A 17,789-nucleotide genomic window follows, 5' to 3' on the forward strand; every position below is an offset into this window, starting at 1 on the left:
ATAGATGGCTTCTTTTTTTAAATTTAATTTTATTTTGAAAAGTAAAAACAAAAGCAAGAACAAAAATCAGAAACAAAGACAGAAATAGGGTAATATACAACAATATATATGTTACAGATTTTCAGAACAATTCAATATTTACGCATGTGGATCTGGTTCATTTCACTTATGACTATAGCCTCTAGTTGCATCCCCTTACCTATGTAGATGACATCTTGGTGAGGCTCTCTCTCACCTGCAGATGGCTACCCTCTCACTGTACCTTCACATGGTGGAGAGAAGAGCGTCTGGTGCCTCTGCCTCCATTTACAAAGTCAGTAAGTCCATTATGGGGATTCTACCCTCATGAATTCATCTAAACCTAGTTACTTTCTAAATAATATCCCTCCACATACAGAACACTGGGTGTTTGGGATTTTAAATAGGTACTTAGGACAAAATATAACATGAGCAGTCATTTCATAGTAAACAACATGCAATAGTGCTTTCATATAGGAGAATTAGAGACTTATGTGGGACACATGGCTCAGGGCCGCATGACTTCTCTTAGAGTGCTAAGGGAGGAAAGGCTCCCTAGAGGCAGCCAGTGTGTTTCTGAGGACATTTCTCTGGAGGTAGTGTGCAGGATCCTGATTTGCCAGCTCTCTTTGAAATAGTAGACAATCTTCTGAGAGTGTGTATGTGTGTGTGTGTGTGTGTCATTTCTCTGGAGGTAGTGTGCAGGATCCTGATTTGCCAGCTCTCTTTGAAATAGTAGACAATCTTCTGAGAGTGTGTATGTGTGTGTGTGTGTGTGTGTGTGTGTGTGTGTGTGAATGGGCTAGAAAGAGGGGAAATTAGTAGTTACTGTCAGCAGTAGAGCCCCAAATATTGTTGCACCATATTATTATCAAGACTGTCTTCCTAGCATGGGGCTCTTTAGAAATAAAGTGAAGCACTGCTGAGATAAAAACAGGATGACTCGTGGGGCAATGTGGAGCAAATGTGTGAAATAGGAGGCAGTGTTTCACAGGGAATCCTCTCTTGAGACCTCAGGGCACACCCAAGGATGGGGAGTACTTACAGATGCTCTTGTTTTCTAGAAATCCCATAACTCTGTTGTGAAATCATGACTCCCATGTGCCTCTCAGCCACTTTGGAGATGCTCAAAGTCTGCGTGCATTCAGATGGACGTGGGATTCATGTGGAAAAGGGTGCATGCCTGGCGAGGTGAGGGCACTCAAAATTTTAACAAGGGCAAGGCTCAGGGATTCATTGCCCTTCCGGAGTTTTGAGCACACAAATGTTGCTGCCTTCTGCCTTTCACCTTGTTAACTGTGTGCTTGTCTTTATATGTTTTCCTAGAGAAGTGACAGGGTGTGAGATGGCTGTTGTGACAGGCTGATTGCAGATTGAGTCTCACATGTGCATTTATGTTTGACGATTAAACTGGGCCTCAGAAGCATTCATTTATAGTGCAATGCAGGGGCACCCGCTGCTGTTGCTCTCCCTGTGTAGCTGAGATGGAAGTTGTTGCTCTGCTCCTTAGCTATTCAAGGGATAGAATGGTCAGCAGCCTTGTGGGGACTTAGGGATACATCTGCCAGGACTGGGATCTGTGAATTTGCTGCAGGGTGCATCTGTGGGTCGAGCTGCTTCCCAGCGCTGGGCAGGGCAGTCACTAGTTGTGTAGGTGGCTTGAAGAAGAAAACTTAGTGCTATATTATGTACATCGCAGAGGGAAAAAAAAATACCCAGTTTGGAAAATGAATCTGTCTAGGCATTTCTGCTTGACTTTTTTTATCTTTCTTTAAGTTGGGCAAGCACATAGAAATGCTGACTGAATTTGCTCCTTAGTATGGACAGCAGTGCTTTATGAAAAAATAAAAACGACTTTTCATTAGTAAAAGCCTGCAAGCAATGCAGAAACTAACAAAATTTGCATTTCCTCACCTTCAACTGTAAAATGTAGGAGTTATCACTACCCTGTAGGGTTTGCTGTTAGGATTAAATTAGAGAGCACATGTCCTTAACCTACAGTCTGGTATATGGTAAGTATTCAATAAAGGGAGCTATTATTTTTATTGATATAATAGCTAATTTTGATTCAGGGTTCAAAGTGATTTGCATGTATTAACTCTCTTAATTGATTTTGTATGCTCTGGATCTTCTGTATTTTAGTCCTTGCTCTGAGTGGTGCTGCTGGATTAGAACACATGCTTGCACCTTGCCCACCTGCGTGGGGCCAGTGTTTTCTAATCAAAGGAGATTATCATCCAAATGCAGATTTCAGCTCAATTGTCAATTCTTTTCTAAGATACAGTAATATTACTGTAAAGTGATACAAAGTTTTATTCTTAAGAGGGTCCTTTGCCCCAGTTAGAGGGAGAATTTTTATTTCATATGGAGACAGTGCTCAAAGGATTGCCCCTAATATAGGCCTCGTACCTTAGACTCCCCAGTGGGCTCAATTTATTCAGACATCCTTTGAGGCTAACTGGCTGTGATTGACAATTTTTAGCCTTCATTTCAGAAATGATACCTCAAGAAGCTGTCCTCTGTTCTATACTGCAGGCTTTGTGATGAGCTCACATTTTCAGTTCTATCCAAAGCCATCTGTTCAGTTGGAGTTCAAGATACCTGGATTCTTGATTTGATCATGTATGTCTTGAAATTTTGTCCAGGAGGCATAGAAAAACCCTTCACAGTTTTGAGTGTTTAATCTATTTGAACAGAGTCTCTGAAAAGGTTTAGCCAAAGAATATAAAACTCCAATATAAACAGTTTATCTCAAGTCCACAGAGAATATCTCTTAAACATACAACCACCTGGGGCATTTAAGTTTTACAGGAACTACCTGAAGACTTACTGGATTATTTAGTTTCTTATCATGGTTAGTGGAAAGTTGTACTGTTTTGGTGATGCTGTTGAGGAAGAAGCCTGTTTGTCTGTCTGTCCTTTTTCAAAAAGATGCCCAGAGAGAGCTAAGTGTGGTGAACAGATGGATGGCAGAAGAATGCTGTTCTGGGTCAGTGCTGTGGCCCTTCTAGCAGGTATGAAGGACAGTGAAGAGATGTTTTAGGGGTGAAAAGGCTTAGAAAAGTAACTGTTTTGTTTGGTCATCACAGAGATTGTCTCAGACCCAAAGCATTTAGCCACATGGCCCCCTACTCCTCCCCTCTACATATCCCAAACTGCGTCTCCTAACTTGGTTTCCTGTTACTGTCTGACTTCTATGTTGAGTAGATGTGAGGACTTGCAGTGGCTGGCACAGTCCTCAGGAAAGAAACAGGCTGAAGAGTTCCTGTTGGAAGGGGAGCGTTCATTCTTGCTTTCACATTTCCCTCTTAGACTGAGGTGGCAGTAGCAATGGTTTCTTGATGCCCAGGAAGATCCATAAGGTTTAAACGGAATAGTACTTTAGGGTAATAATATGTTATTCTGATGGAAGATGGATTATTAACAAAGGGCAGGGAAAGGGGACTGCAGAGTTTCCAATTATTGTGTTATAAAAAGAGTGATAAAAATTCCATATCCTGGTGCCTTCCCAAAGATTGTCTGAGCATCATTCATCACAGATGTGGTGGAAGCACACTGACCTCTGTAGAGGGACTCTATATGAACAGCCTGTCCCAGGAGAACATGTGCCCCTTCAAAGCATTTGTGCATGCAACCTCCTTGCTGTTTCCCATATGTCTACCTGGGGAAGGGCCTTTGCACATGCTGGTTCTTCTTGGAAGGCCATTTCTCCCTGTGTCTGGTGAAGTTATACTCAGCCTTTAAGAACCAGCTTAGACACCTCTGTCTGCACAGATCTCCTTGTGGAAGAGCTGATCATGAATTCTCTTTCATCCCCACTGACATGGGATGTGTATAGGCAATAGTTATTATAAAAAGCCCAGAATAAAGTGGGCATTGGGACTTGTTTGTCTTCTAGTGGTTTGTTTGTAAGGGTAGCTAACCTACTGGTCTGTAAACTTCCTGATAATAATCTTTTTAAAAACCCATGCATTCAATTAGTCTCTGTGTCCTTTGTAAAGAGCGTAGTACCTGGATCATAATTACAGTGTTCAGCTTTGATTAAATGGATGGGTGGATTCAGCCCAGTGACCTCGGGCTGTACTGCTATTGGGTGGCAAACTCAGCAAATGGTCTCCCACACTGCGGTCCACTGGAAGCTCTGCTTCTGTGCAGAGTAGCTTCCACTAGCAAGAGGGAACTACAGATAAGAAGAAGTCTATTTTTTTGTGTTGACATGAGGGAAGAGGAAGCAGAGGGAGCAGTCTCTGCAGCAGGCGATGTTTCCCTTTGTGCCCCTGGAGACAAGGCAGGCTCCTGTGGTCAGCGTGCTCAGTGGCTGCTGTGAAGAGAGAACGTGGCTCCCCCAGGCTCAGGGCTGGGAGAAGCAACACTGGGAGGTGCCCAACTTCTGGATGGTCTGGCGATGGCGAACCTTGTAGACCTTGCAACACTACAGACAGCTTGCTGTGGCATGTGTGCAGAGGTTTGCCACCACTGGACACATCTCTAAAATGACTTCTGGTGGAGGTGAGGAATCCATCTGCTGGGGACCTGGCAGCTAAAATGACAGCAACAATAAAAGCACACACTCTTGCTTACTGATGTGCTGCTGGGCAAATGCCCACTCCCTTTTGAATTTCCCACCAAGCTCCCTCCATGTCCAGATGGCAATTTTCGGTGAATAATTTATAATGAGATATCTTATACATTATGCAGTGTAGATTTAAATTATAAATTGGCCTCACTTGGCAGCATACCTTAGTTAATAAATGGACTTTATGGTGATAGGCCCGAAGGGGTAAGTTGGTGCTAACTTAGTGTTAGGCGAAGGGAAATTAGATGGTTGGCCCAATCCAGTCTGCAGTGAGGAATCTAATATGTTAGAATTGAGGTGCTAGAGCTTGGGGTGCTTTGACGGCATTGTGCCCACTCTTTGAGGGTGAGTTCGGGGCAGGGCCAGAGCTGCCACATACCTCAGTTATTAGCTCAGATTCTGAGAAAGCAATGGTGGAAGTAAGCAATAGCTTCAGAACCAAATCTCTGCTCCTCTAGTCTGTGACCTCAGAGAGGAGCATGCCCCCCTCCTCTCCAGACACTTGTGTCCCATGTGGGTGAGCTTCTCACAGGTATAAATCTCTTCAGTGTGTCATATGTAGCAGCTGCTGCCCTGAGCAGAAGAGACCAAGCTTGACCTTCAAGGAGGAATGTGTAGGACCCCACTTGGGGCATGATGGGCTCTGAGCTGAGCCACAGAAGGAGAGAGGATGAGGGCAAGAGAGGTTATCAGGGAAGAGCAACATGAGGCACTGGGATAGTCCCGAGTGCTCAGAGGCACAGGTGTGTCCCATCTTTAAAGCAAACAGGCGAAGAGAGAGCAAGAAGGTGATTCTGAGGTCTTTCCAGAGTGCTCCCTGCAGGTAGGCATCCTGTCCAGTCCACTCCAGTTCTCCTCCTGCGCTACCTTACTTAGATGGTTCTCTCCCCCTCCTCTCTGCACACCCAAGATGTGACACCGTTATAAAGGAGACTTGAAGGCAGGCCATTCCAATAACACAGTGCCGACTCCGTGCCTCCTAGGGGTCAGATCCTCTCCCGGGTGCTGAAACTCGGCAGGAAACAAGCAGACCGGTCCATGCCCTAGGGTGTTGTGTTCTGGTGGCTCCAAATAAAGCTGTCTGCCAACAAAGTGCCTGCTGTCTGTGGCTGGTGCCAACGCCTTTGCTCTTAAACTTTTTTCTGTGTGGATCGAGTGGCCATGCTGTTCAGCAGGTATTGATCGAGTCTGTCATGTGGAAAGCTCTCTGCATGAGCAGCGCACGTGCACAGGTGGAATGGAACAGTCCTAATTCAGAGAGCTTGCAGTGGGAGGTGGCAGGAGAGGCAGAGCAAGTGGGTGATGGGGGCAGGGCTTCCTCCGTGGGCGTTATGGTTTGAATCAACAATGTCCCCTGAAAGGCTCATGTGTTCAAAAGTGAGGTTTATGAAAGACTCTAACTTAGTTGATTAATCCATTGGTGAGTTCATAATTTGATATTATTGGGAGGTAATAAAAACTTAGAAAGCAGGGCCTCAGTGCAGGGGCATGAGGATCAGAGTGTGGCTCTTTTACTTCTTTCCTGCTGCCTGGCTGCTGTGCAGTAAGTGACTTTCCTCTGCCACACCCGTCAGCTGATTTTTGTGCCTCAGAAGCCATGCTAATGGAAGCCATGAACCAAAGTAGATCTTTATCTCTTTGAATTGATTTTCCTAGGCCTCTTGTCGCAGTAAGGGAAGGCTGACTAATGGAAGGAGGGACTGAAGAGGCCACTGGGAGGGCTAGAGGGAGGTCATCACACCACTGGGCAGAACTGTGGAGAGGCCTCAGTTGGAGACTTGGTCTGAGGTATCCCTGAGGAGTAGGAAGAGCAGCAGTGAGGGCAGCAGCCATTGCAGGCATTCTAGGAAGGCTGGGCTGGAGGGCAGGATGGGGAGGGAATAGAGGGCTGTTGGAGAGTAAAGGCTGCAAGGCTGGATTAGGAATGTGTGATTATGATGTGGCTTGACCTACTGGATTCCCTACAGCAGTGGACAAGGGGAGAGTGTGAGGATGGCATTAGAAATGGGAAGATGTTGAGGTGGAGAGTGCAGGCTGCTGGGCGTCTACTTTGAGGGTGAGTGGTTGGAGAGGGCAGGTGGGGAGTAAAAGCGCATGTAGCTTTCTTATTTTTTTTAGTTTTAAAGAAAGTGAGTGGTGCTGGGGTCCTTACTCTCAGCAGACATCAGGAAGCCAAGCTGGTGATGGTTTGGGAGGGAAGACATGGTGTTTAGTTTTGCTTTTTAGTGCTGGAGTGACCAATAAGGGTGTGGAGAAGGAGGCTGTGGGCCAGAAGTGAAAATGTGGATATCATCCTTTTGAGGGAAGGGGCTGGAGCTGCCAGAGAAAGACTTGGGACAGAAAATGCAAAGGGCAATGCTTCTGCTCACCTCTGACGGGCTTCCCATCTAGGAAGGAAGTTTAGGTCCTGAACTAGCACTGGCTCAGTGTTCTAAGGCCCTTTGATATACACGTCAGTATGGACCCTGTTGTGCAGATTGCAAAGTTAGTTCCCAAGAGGTCTCTGGAAGTAGTTGATAGTTTGAAGGGCTGGGATCACTGGTTCCTGCAAATGATAGTCCTCTGTCATCTGGCTAGAGGACTTTGTTTTGTCTGAGTGGAAAGATAAACCAGTTGAAGAGGTGTATGATGGTACCTGTGGGTTCACACAGGAACGTGTCTATGATGAGGCCACCTGCTTGGGGTATGATGTTGCTTCTGATAGTGTCCCTTCAATTCTTCCATATTTTTCCTCTGCCTGCATTTTTCTATCTGACTTGAGTAGCTGCAGTAGTACATGGTAAACCAGAACTACAAAGATACTTGCTATGTAAATGGCAAAACTTTAAAGAGACGTGGTAGAGTACATTTTTATTTTTGCAAATACAGAAAATAATTGTGTTTTGACTAGAGAAAACAATGTAGACCTGGCACTGTGAAGCACATGGCCCTGCATGGTAAATATGAGGTCACCTGTGCTACCTTTCTTTGTCTGTGAGGTTAGACTGGAAAAGTTACATCACTAGAACTTTCAAGAATTGACAGTTTCTCTGCCTTTCGCGTCCCTGTCTGTTGGACTGTGGCTATGGCCGCCTTTCAGGCAGCTTCTGGCTCCTCCTTTCCTTCTGATTCCTCCTTTTCTCTCTCTCCTCCTCCCCCTCTTTTTCTTCCTCTGTTTCTTGCTGAACTCCTCCATCAGCTTTCCAGGCACCTCACTAACCTTACTAGGTCTGTAACAGACGTGGTCTGGTTCTCTCAGAGAAGGACAGTCTTGAAGATTAGTGACAACTTGATGGAAAATACAGAAAATTTCTTACAGATCTTGTGTCTAAGAATGGGCCATCTAAGCAGTCCCTGTAGTAACCTGAAGTGAGACACCGTGTATTTTATTTCTTTGCCTATAAAAAGTTGAAGATAGTAAGGGCTTATTAAATGTTTGATGAGTGTGTAAGATGGAATTAAGTGTGTACCTGAAAGAAAGATATGTATATTATTGAAGTGTTTATTAGCAAAATAATAACAGTGATTGTTTTTAGTTGGAGGTCTGTGAAGCACCAACTCCTTTTCTAGATATTTCTTCTAAGTTTTCTCAACAGCCCAATAAGACTGGATTTTATTGATCAGCTAGCAGAGCAGGTACAGAGAAGCTCCAGGTCACACAGTCAGTAACTGCAGTGAGGTTTCCAACTTTGACCTGAGTCCAGGGCCAAGCCCTTTGTGTTTTCCACACACTCTCACTACTGGCTGGCCCCCAGCTCTCTGAGAGCCTCATGCGAGGAAGCAGCTCCGACAGGTCTTCATCTGAGCTTTCTAGAGCAAGGCTGATGAGAGGTCACGTTCTCAGTGAGGCTCCCCCAGTGTCTGTTGTATCACTGTGGTTTAAGTGCGTAGGAATTGTGGTGGCCAGGAAAGGCAAGCCATTGAGGCTGAGTTCCCACCTCTCACCAGAGGAGAAAGGCTTTGGAGAAAGGGCCCAGCCAGACACACGAGCGCTACCACTCCCTAGCTGTGTGCTGCCTGCCGATGCACTGAGCCACTCTGTTCACTGATAAAAAGGCAGAGCAGTACGCTCTTCTCTATAGGTGGTGGTGGCACCTGCAGCACACTGGTGGGAAGGACCTCCTCAGGAGCTGTTTTCATTGTCATGTCTTCCCTTGAAATTCAAGGGTGCCCCTTAAAATCACAATCTGTTTTTGTCTTCCTTATGAGGAAAACACTCACAGACCAGGGCAGAAACCAAGAACTGGCTGCCCCCTGACTTTCCTCATGGGATAGAAATACCTGGATATTGTCCCTCAGACCACTGCCACTTAGGTATCACGCCCAGCTTGTTGCCTTGCAGAGGAGCCTGGCCCCAGTGGCGTCCCTTGTTGCCATGACAGTCTCATGTTTTGACCAGATCAGAGGGTGGCAAGTTCACATACATTATTGCAATTGTGATAATTAAGCATCTCCATAACATTTAAAATGTCACTGCTGGACCATGGAGATAGCTCATCAGCCTAAGCACCTGCCGAGGTAAGCGCAAAGACCCAGATTTGGTCCCTGGTGCCCCATGCTGTGCCAGCCCCACTCCAGGCATGCCAAGCTGGCCATCAAGATAGCACATAGTGGTGCACACCTGTAATCCCAGTGCTGAGGACGATGAAACAGAACAAGCACTGTAAGTCCCAGTTGTGTAATGAGAACCACATGCATAAAATAAAAAAAAAATGCTGCTAAAACAGCACCATTTAAAATGCTAAAAGGGCACAGTTATGTCCGTAGATGAGCACTGTCTTCCCCGCCCAGCATCCTGCCTCTCTGAAGCACTCCATTCATGCAGGTTCTTCTGATGCTTGGGCTACTGGAAGTGCTTGGTCTTTGGAGCTCTTCTAATTGTCTTCTGAAACAGCTGTGACTCCTTGCTGTGCCTGCCTCTGGTCTTAGTTGAGAATTGTGACCGCTTTCATTCAGCTGGGTCAGAATGGAGTCATCAATCAAATATACCCTTTGTGTTTATAAACCAGAAGCTCATACTCCTTGAAATCTGATCAAATTCATACAATTTAAGTATAGATTCAATGATTTTAGTAATGGTGCTTGAAGGCCTACTTTGATGGCAAATGCTATAAACATACACCCACTAATACACATAGATACTTTTTTGGGGTGTGGTATTGGAGACTAAACTCAAAGCCTACACACTAGGCAGCATTCCTAGCCCATTCATTCATTTATGTGTTTATTTTAATTCGGAGACATGGTCTTGCTAAGTCACTGAGTTACTCAGTTCCTCAGTGTCCCAGAGTGCTGGAATTATAGGCGTCTACCATCATGCCTCATTTAAATTTACTTTTAACATTAGTTTTCCTATTTGTATATGAGGGATCCTATATTTTAACTTAGTGCCAGGCCCCATAATTTTATTTTGCTGCTGAAGATTGCTTCCATGCAGAGCAGGTGGATGGGGAACTGTGAGTCAGACAGGGGCATTCACCCCTGGTCCCGAGCCCTCCCGGTTGGTGGAGTCATATGGAGAATTTTCTGGATGGTCACAGCTGAGCCCTGCATTCTAGTCACTCTCCCTATGCTCCTCCCACTTGAGGTGGCAGACGTATGAGTGAAGCATCGTTAAGGCCCTAGAGCAGCCTGTTCTCTGGTGGATCCCACCAAGTGACCTCAGGTGATGCAGAAGCACTGCTGGGGCAGGCTCCGGCAGTAGTCTTTGCTCACAGAATGATGAGTAATTACGGAGTAAGTGGCAGTTTTAAGGCGCTGTTTGTTACACAGTACCAGGTAACCAAGGTATCTAAGTGAACCAGTGGTCCTTTGCTTCAGACCTTCTTTCTCTGGGTCTTGCAATATTGTCTTGGGATTTTCCCACTTTTGGAGGGCTGCCTTGTCATTCTCCTTCTCTGAAGAGACAGTGTCTGAAGTTAACCTCACTTTCTCTCTGCGGCACTGTCTCTTCTCTTGGGGTGAGCTTGCCTGTCCGTGGCTTCAGCCACACTGTGCACATTCAGCTTCCTAACTCCGAGCTTGTTTTTGTCTGAAACAGTAAATGAACATATATCTCTCAACTCTATCTCCTGTGCAAACTTTTCTGGTCTCAGAACATAAACATTCTGTTAGTTCTCTCTCAAATGTTTACTAGCCTCAACATCTTGCTCAAATGTTTACTAGCAAGGTGTTTGTGCCTCCCTTCCCCCGCCCCTAAAGATAGGACTACGGTCCTGATCTCCAGTATATCAGAATAGGATCTTACTGGAACAAAGTCTTGTTAAAGAAATCAGTTAAAATGATACAGTTAGGGTGAGTAACTGGTATTCTCATGTAAAGGGAAAACTGGGATACACAGGCAGACATGTACTGAAAAGGAAGGATTGCAAATAGACAGCCAGGAGAAGACAAAGGCAGGAATGAGGGTGGGGCTCCTACAAGCCATGGCAAGCTGTGGATTTTGCTTCTAGCAAACCACATGAGAAGCTAGAAAAGAGGCCTGGGACAGACCCTCACATCTCTCAGAAGCAATCAAGCCTACCAGTCTTTAGCTTGACCTTCTAGCCCCCAGAACTGAAAGACAAGGAACAGCTTTTGTGGAAGCCACCTCCTTCTGCACCTGCTAGGGATACCTGTTACAGCAATTTTAGGAACCTAATGTGTCTGACTGCACCATCTATGCTCCCAATTTCATTTTCACCTACGATCATGGCTCCAGCAAATCACTCTCCAATATCTTCGCCTCAAGAAAGAATCCTGAATTTTTAGGTCCAGTAACCAGGCTAGATTGAAGTTAGGTACTCAATAACATTGACTGTCTAAGTAGGTGCCCTCAAATATCACAGATCTTTTGGCAATTATAGATATTACCCCGAGGATGCACAGAATTGGGAGTTAAAAGAGATGCAAACCCCAAACATCCTTTATATCTGTCACATCCCTCTGTACTTCAGGTTTTCTGAAACTATTGATTTCTTCTTTCAGCCATGGGCAGGCATATATTGAGAGCCACATATATGTAAATAAGGCCTCAGCAGCCTGCCTGCCTGCTTTTCTATTCTTCAGAGAACTATCGATTTTGACTCAGGAGAGTTACCTAAAAATTCTGCTTTCACCAGTTTCTTTTTTTATTGTGTATGACCTGCACCAGTGTTTTGAAGCATACAATGTGGTCTTTGTAACACATCTTGCAAGTTTGGTGGAGCTCTTCGGAAGGCATAGAGTGAGGAGAACCGTCTTAGAGCTGTATTGATCCGCAGTAGGTTATTGAAGTTGTTGCAAATGCTTGCCTCCATTTTTCCATTCAGTGATACTGAAATCACTGGTCTGCAGAATTAAGAGTCAGGTTTCCAGAGAGATGTTGTGCTATTTTCTTTTGATGGTGGTTTAAACAAGTCTCTGTGCTCTGTCCTTTCAGAGCATTTGGATTACTCTAGGCAACAGAGAAGCAATATAATTGGTGCAATTTTATTTTATATTGAAACTCCTTCAACACATTTCCTATACTTGGTGTATGCAATTTTTTTCTTTGCAAAGAAATTATAGCTGCGTGTAGAAGCCCTAAGCAGGGCACAAAGACATCAAAGATGGCTATAATCATAAAAAGCACATGCAAATCTTTCACATTAATAATTCACCGTTAAGCACAGGCGCTCTGGCCCCCTGTCTGGATTGCAGTAAGTAGCAATTTGTTTAGCTTTGGTAAAGGGCACAGAATCAACGAGTTCAGGTGCTCTATTTTGGTCTTGCACTTATTTTATGGATTTGAATACACAAATTGCCAGCTTTATATATGGATACTTACATATTCATTAGGAAGGGCTGATTTGTAGGTGACAGGGTTGAGTTTATGGACATTGTCAGTGTCATTCTCCATTGTGGCCACATGAACCCTCATCTGAACTCCAAATTACTATCACTAAAACCTACTTTGATCTACTCCGTCTCATTTATTCTTTCTGTATATATTTACTGAGTGCTCACTTGTGCCAGTTTTGAGGTTGGTAATAGGGTTCCCTAGTAAACAAGATAATCCTGCTTCTTGCTGTCTTTTCCAGCAAGGTCTAATCTGTATGCCCTTATTTGCCCAAGTGCAGCATCACTTGGGAGCTGCTTGAAAATGTGCCGTTACCAGCCTTGCTCTGGCTCCACCGAGTCAGAATGCATACAGTTTAACAGGATTGTTGGTGATTCCCCTTGCTAGTCCAGTTCAGTGAGTGAGTTCAGCATGCTGTGGAAATGCCAGGTAGGGTACCCTGAGGACATTTTGAGAGCACAGTAGGGCTCAGGGACAGCTTCTGTGGGAAGAGACTGTTTCACCTGAGACCAAGAAGAACAAAGAAGCACAAATGGGGAGAGGTTGGTGTGTGTATGTGTTAAATGTCAGATTCCAGACAGGGATGTGTGCTTAAACTGGAGTTAGCGCGACAGCCTTCTGGAGGAACTTCAGGATTTGTAGCTAGAACATAGGGTCACTCGGGGCAACTTGGGAGGCAAAGGATTTCTGTGCCCAGGCAAGTTCCCACCTTCCCTATAAGATCACATAGAGCTATTGATGCATTTACACATGGCTTGACTTGAAAGTCATGGATCGTTTGGCTAGTGTAGGAGAAGGGCTGACAGAGGGAGTTGAGGACTGCCCAGGCTGTAGGTTACACACCATGCTGTCTGAAGTCTTCTTTGAGAGGTGAACCACCTTCCAGGAGAACTTGATCTTTGCTTGACAATAACCCTTGGAAGGTTGGGTGGAAAAGCTATTTTTTTGTTTGATTCTTTGTCATTTGAGTGATGACTCCTGTGTGGTGCATTATACTTAAGGTAGTTTGCATAAGCACTGTCTGATTTGCATGCCCCCATCAGCTGTTTGTGCTGTTCTAGAAGAGGTTGTGGATCCAGCACTCGGTGTTAAGCAATGTCTAACCATCTCAGTCCTTCTCTCCTCCCTGTTCTGACTTGTGTCTTTCAACATGGGAATTGCAGCAGGAAGCAGGTTTGCGTCAAACAAGGTGATGTTGAGTCTCACACATGATCACCATTGAGTGAGTCATTCAGAAGAAAGGAAGAATCCAGGGAAGGACGTGGAACAAGTTTCCCTTGCTCAAGCCTTTGGCCCCTCTGGACAGGAGAGAACCACAGAGAAACACCTCCCAGCTTCTCATTCTTTGGGAACTATTCTTTTGTGCCATAGGAAAAGAAGCAGAAAATAATTTGTTGCAGGAAAAAGATAAGTTGAGGCCCTCCTGACTACATGGAGAGCTAGCCTGTGCAAGGGGAGAAAGGTGTCTTGGTGTCTCAGATTCTCATTAACTCCGTGGCTATTGGCAGCACTTACCTCCTCAGATCTGTATGGGAGGGCCTGACAAGGCAGATGAAGGCTTTCAATAACATTCCTCCAGCACTGGGTGAAGTATTCTAAACGTGTTGATAGAACTTTGTCTTTCAAGCAGCTGACAGCACAATCCTATTAGAGACAAGACTTGCATCAGGCAAGGGAGGACATGATGCTATGTAAGGTTTCCACATAAAGTGCTAGAGGGTCTCAGCCTTAATGTGCAATAGAATTATCTAAGAGTTGGTTACACATTCCTATGCCTCCGCATTCTAGAGAGTTGGGTTGGTCTACAGTGACCCTTAGTAGATTCTTCTATGGTCTACATCTTGGGGTAGTTTGGAAAACAGCCAGATCCCAAAAGCTGCTTAGAATAGGAAATTAGCTAAATATAGATGCTCATCCACCCCAGGATGACTGCAGAGCAGTCTCCAGGGGACAGGGCTTGTGTTTTGGCCAAAGCCCAAGCGATTCTCAGGATAAAGCAAGAGTGTGTAAGACTGGGCTGTGGGATCCACATCATGCCCTGCTGTGATCTCTGCTGCAAGAGGCACAGGCAGCTGAGGATGTAGTCAGAGGCAGGGGCAAGTTTATCCCTGACTGGGAAAAGCTTCTTTGAAGAGGCAGTGTTTCCTAAAGTGCACACTGCTGGCATCTGAGAAGGCCCCGCCATGCAAGGTCACAGACTCCGGAAGTGGCTGCGTGGGAGTCACTTCACTTGCTGAAATGAGCCTGTGGGGCTGGAAGACTTTGTTCTATAAGCTCTGAAATTGCCTGACTTTAAAATTTTCTGTGTGAATTAAATTAGGCGGAGGTGAATGTTTGTTAGCATTGTTTGTCCAGTGTCTATTGTTTGCTTTTCTTTGAAACATTATTTTATAACATGTGAATTTATGCAGTTCCTATCTTGAGTTCATGTTGCCACTTAATTGGGTTTGTGTTTTTGTAGGGAAGGAGAGCGGGCGTTGTTCCATCAGAGATTCACTAAGAAATTTTATCTAGCTCCTGTTACCCATTCAAAAGGCACTGCTACCTGGTGGCAGCTTCTGGAATTGCAAAGCTGTGTTTTTGAGGAAATAGCAAACTCTTGCATAGAATTCACTTTTGTTTGTTGTTGTTTATTTTCCCACAGAATACTTTTTAATATAAAATGAAGATAAAACACATTTCAACCTTACAATCTTCCAGCATGCCTTGTTTTTACAAGATGCATGCCAGAGTATGAGACTATGTAGCAAGAGTCTTTAAGAGCATTTGGTTGGGGGGAAATAGACAAAACAGACCTCAGGAAAGACTGAGCAAACTCAGAAATTGAGTTATATCCGTGAGCACTAGAGCAGCCCTTGTCTTTTCAGATCCTCATGTGTTTTCTTATTTATAACATTCCCACTGGAGTTTCATAGTCTTCCTCAGTGTCACGCGGCCATCGTTCTGAAGCCTTCTGCAGTTTCAGTTTGGCCCACAAGGAGGCAGCATCTTCAATCTGGGTCACATTAGCAAAGTGAGCAGTGTTTGGAACGCCCAACCACCTCAGGCCGTGAGCATGATGCCGTTCAGCAAGGTGCTGCTGGAAGACGTGAGCCCCGGGTAGGTGTAGTGTCCACAGATCTCACAATTGAAGTTGATATTTAGGCCATGCAGCTTATACAGCCAGTAGGGGACGTGTGTGCCATCCCAGCCCAGGGGCAGGGATTTGGGGTTGTAAATGATCTCATTCTCCTCACCTTTGCTTTCCCTCTCACTAATCTGCTGCTGCTGCCGCCAATGCCCCTGCCCCTGCCCCTGCTTGTCCTCCTCCTCCTCCTCCTCCTCCTCCTCCTCCTCCTCCTCCTCCTCCTCCTCCTCCTCTCACTCTTTTGTCCTGACTTGCTTGCTGTTGTACATTTTCATGAGTGAGTGTTGACATTCTCCAAGAATCTTGACATGTTCATAGACCTGGGCTTCTAGGAAGGCAGCGCCTTTGTTCCTCTCAGTATCTTGCTTGGTGCCCTTTGATTGGGGGTTTTTGGCAAGCAGGGAGGTGTCGCGTGATTTCAAGGACTTCCCTTTGGTGCTAAATGCCGCTGCATTTGAGGCCTAAAGCTAACAGTGCAGACCTCAGTCTGTCTAGACCCAGCGAGGCCAACTTCCCCAGGGAGGCAAAAACAGAGAGATGAGATGGGCACCAGCGTGGGTCGGGGCACTGCTTGTCTCTTTGGCCACCCAGGAAAGGTGCCGTTCTCCCATTTCTTCTCAGATTCAGTCTGTATCTTGCCAAAAGCTCATTCTGATCTTGAAGAAGCTTCATTCTGTCCATGTAAGCCAAAGATACTCAAGCATAATTTCCAGGTGTCTCCTGTACTCTACATTTTTCCTTTCTTTAAGCATGTCAAATAACTGGTCAAACAATGACAGGTATGTGATATCAGCCAGCTTCTCCGACGCCTTCAAGTTAATGTACTTGAGGTAACTAACAGTCATGGAGATTGAGGTAACAGCCATATCCCTCCTCATCTGCGAACTGCACCAAGTTCTGTGCCTCTTCACTTTGATTCTCTCAAGCTTTCAGGAGCTCCTCAAATTCCACTGACATTGGCACACAAATATCATTTGGATGCTTCTGGTAGAATTCCTTTATTTGTTTGAGTCTGTTATAGAATTCAGCAAATCCATTTGATCCTGAAATGGCAATGAGCTTCTCCTTTCATAACCCGTCCTTATTGTCATACGAATCCCTTAGATTCCCACTGATGGCCATATATCTACTGTGTGTGGCCCGAGTGTGGTGGTCAGAATTGATCTGGTCCTGGAGTGTGGGCTTCTTCTTCTTCTTTTTTTTTTTTTTAACTATGTAATCAACTTATTTATTTATTTATTTATTGGGCTTTTCCCCCCATAATTTTATTGATAAACTAATAGCACTGAGACAGTTTCAAATCAAATTGGTAGGACAGTTTCAATAATCAACACACTGCATATATTCTTCCTAGTGGTTAATTGCTGTACAAGATGCGGGCATGATATCCTATTTACAAACACCATTAGAACAAATCATTCTATTCATTAAGAGAATGTAACTGTATATCTATCCTAACGACTTTGAATACACAGATACAAAATGGACATTCATCTATATCCCCTTTTCTTGCTAAGTTCTGTTATTTGAATATTATAGGTGTGTAAACTCAGCAAAATATTCCAAAAGAGTCCAGTAGCCCATAATAGTATTGGGTCTTCTGCTTGACTGGCAATGTCAGAAATTGTTGACCTGAGTACCCTACAGCTCAACATAACAGCATGGCTTTACTTCTTATATTTCATATTTATACTTGTTGCATAAGTCCTGCTTTACCTTGGTCTTAACCATCCAGCAGAAAAGTATAAAAAAGAGTGTGGGCTTCTTAGTGAGCATCCCTTTTGCTCTCACATCCATGAGCCGTTCCTTCTCCTCATGGTGCCACCACTGCTGCTCTGGAATTGTCTCCATAGTTTCTTGGTGGTGGCACAAGTCCATTTTGTTGTTTTTTCAAGGAAAATTTCAACTTCAGACCAGCTGAAGCAGAACCTCTGTGGGTAGGACCCAGGAACCTGAATTTGTAGAAATCTATTTTTATGAAGTTCATGTCTAGTGTGCTTGAAAATTATTATTCTGTAACAAGGCCTTTCAACCTTGGCACTCCTGACTTAGAACATCTAGAACGTTCCTTGTGGGTAGCTGTTCTGGGCAGTGTGGTTCATTTAGCAGTGTCTCTGACTTCTGCCCACTCCATGTCAGTACTACTTCTCCATCCCCATTTGTGACAATCAGAATCATCTCCCGACATTGCCAGTATCCCCTGAAGGCCAGAAGCCTTCTTGCATAAGAACTGCTGCCCTAACATGTGTCATAAGCATCCAGCCCATTTCAGTAACAGTATGAGCCATAGG

General features: G+C 44.8%; 1 protein-coding gene and 1 pseudogene across 1 annotated transcript in view; one reads left to right on the forward strand and one right to left on the reverse strand.

The window, feature by feature from the left end:
* Spock1 (SPARC/osteonectin, cwcv and kazal like domains proteoglycan 1) overlaps positions 1-17,789 on the forward strand; it is a 570,527-nt gene that overhangs the window by 154,722 nt on the left and 398,016 nt on the right. The gene's annotated exons all lie outside the window — the stretch shown is intronic.
* Positions 15,215-17,349, reverse strand: LOC101591767 (annotated as a pseudogene).

This window comes from Octodon degus, unplaced genomic scaffold (assembly GCF_000260255.1).
Source record: "Octodon degus isolate 3935 unplaced genomic scaffold, OctDeg1.0 scaffold00048, whole genome shotgun sequence".
Classification (NCBI taxonomy): domain Eukaryota; kingdom Metazoa; phylum Chordata; class Mammalia; order Rodentia; family Octodontidae; genus Octodon; species Octodon degus.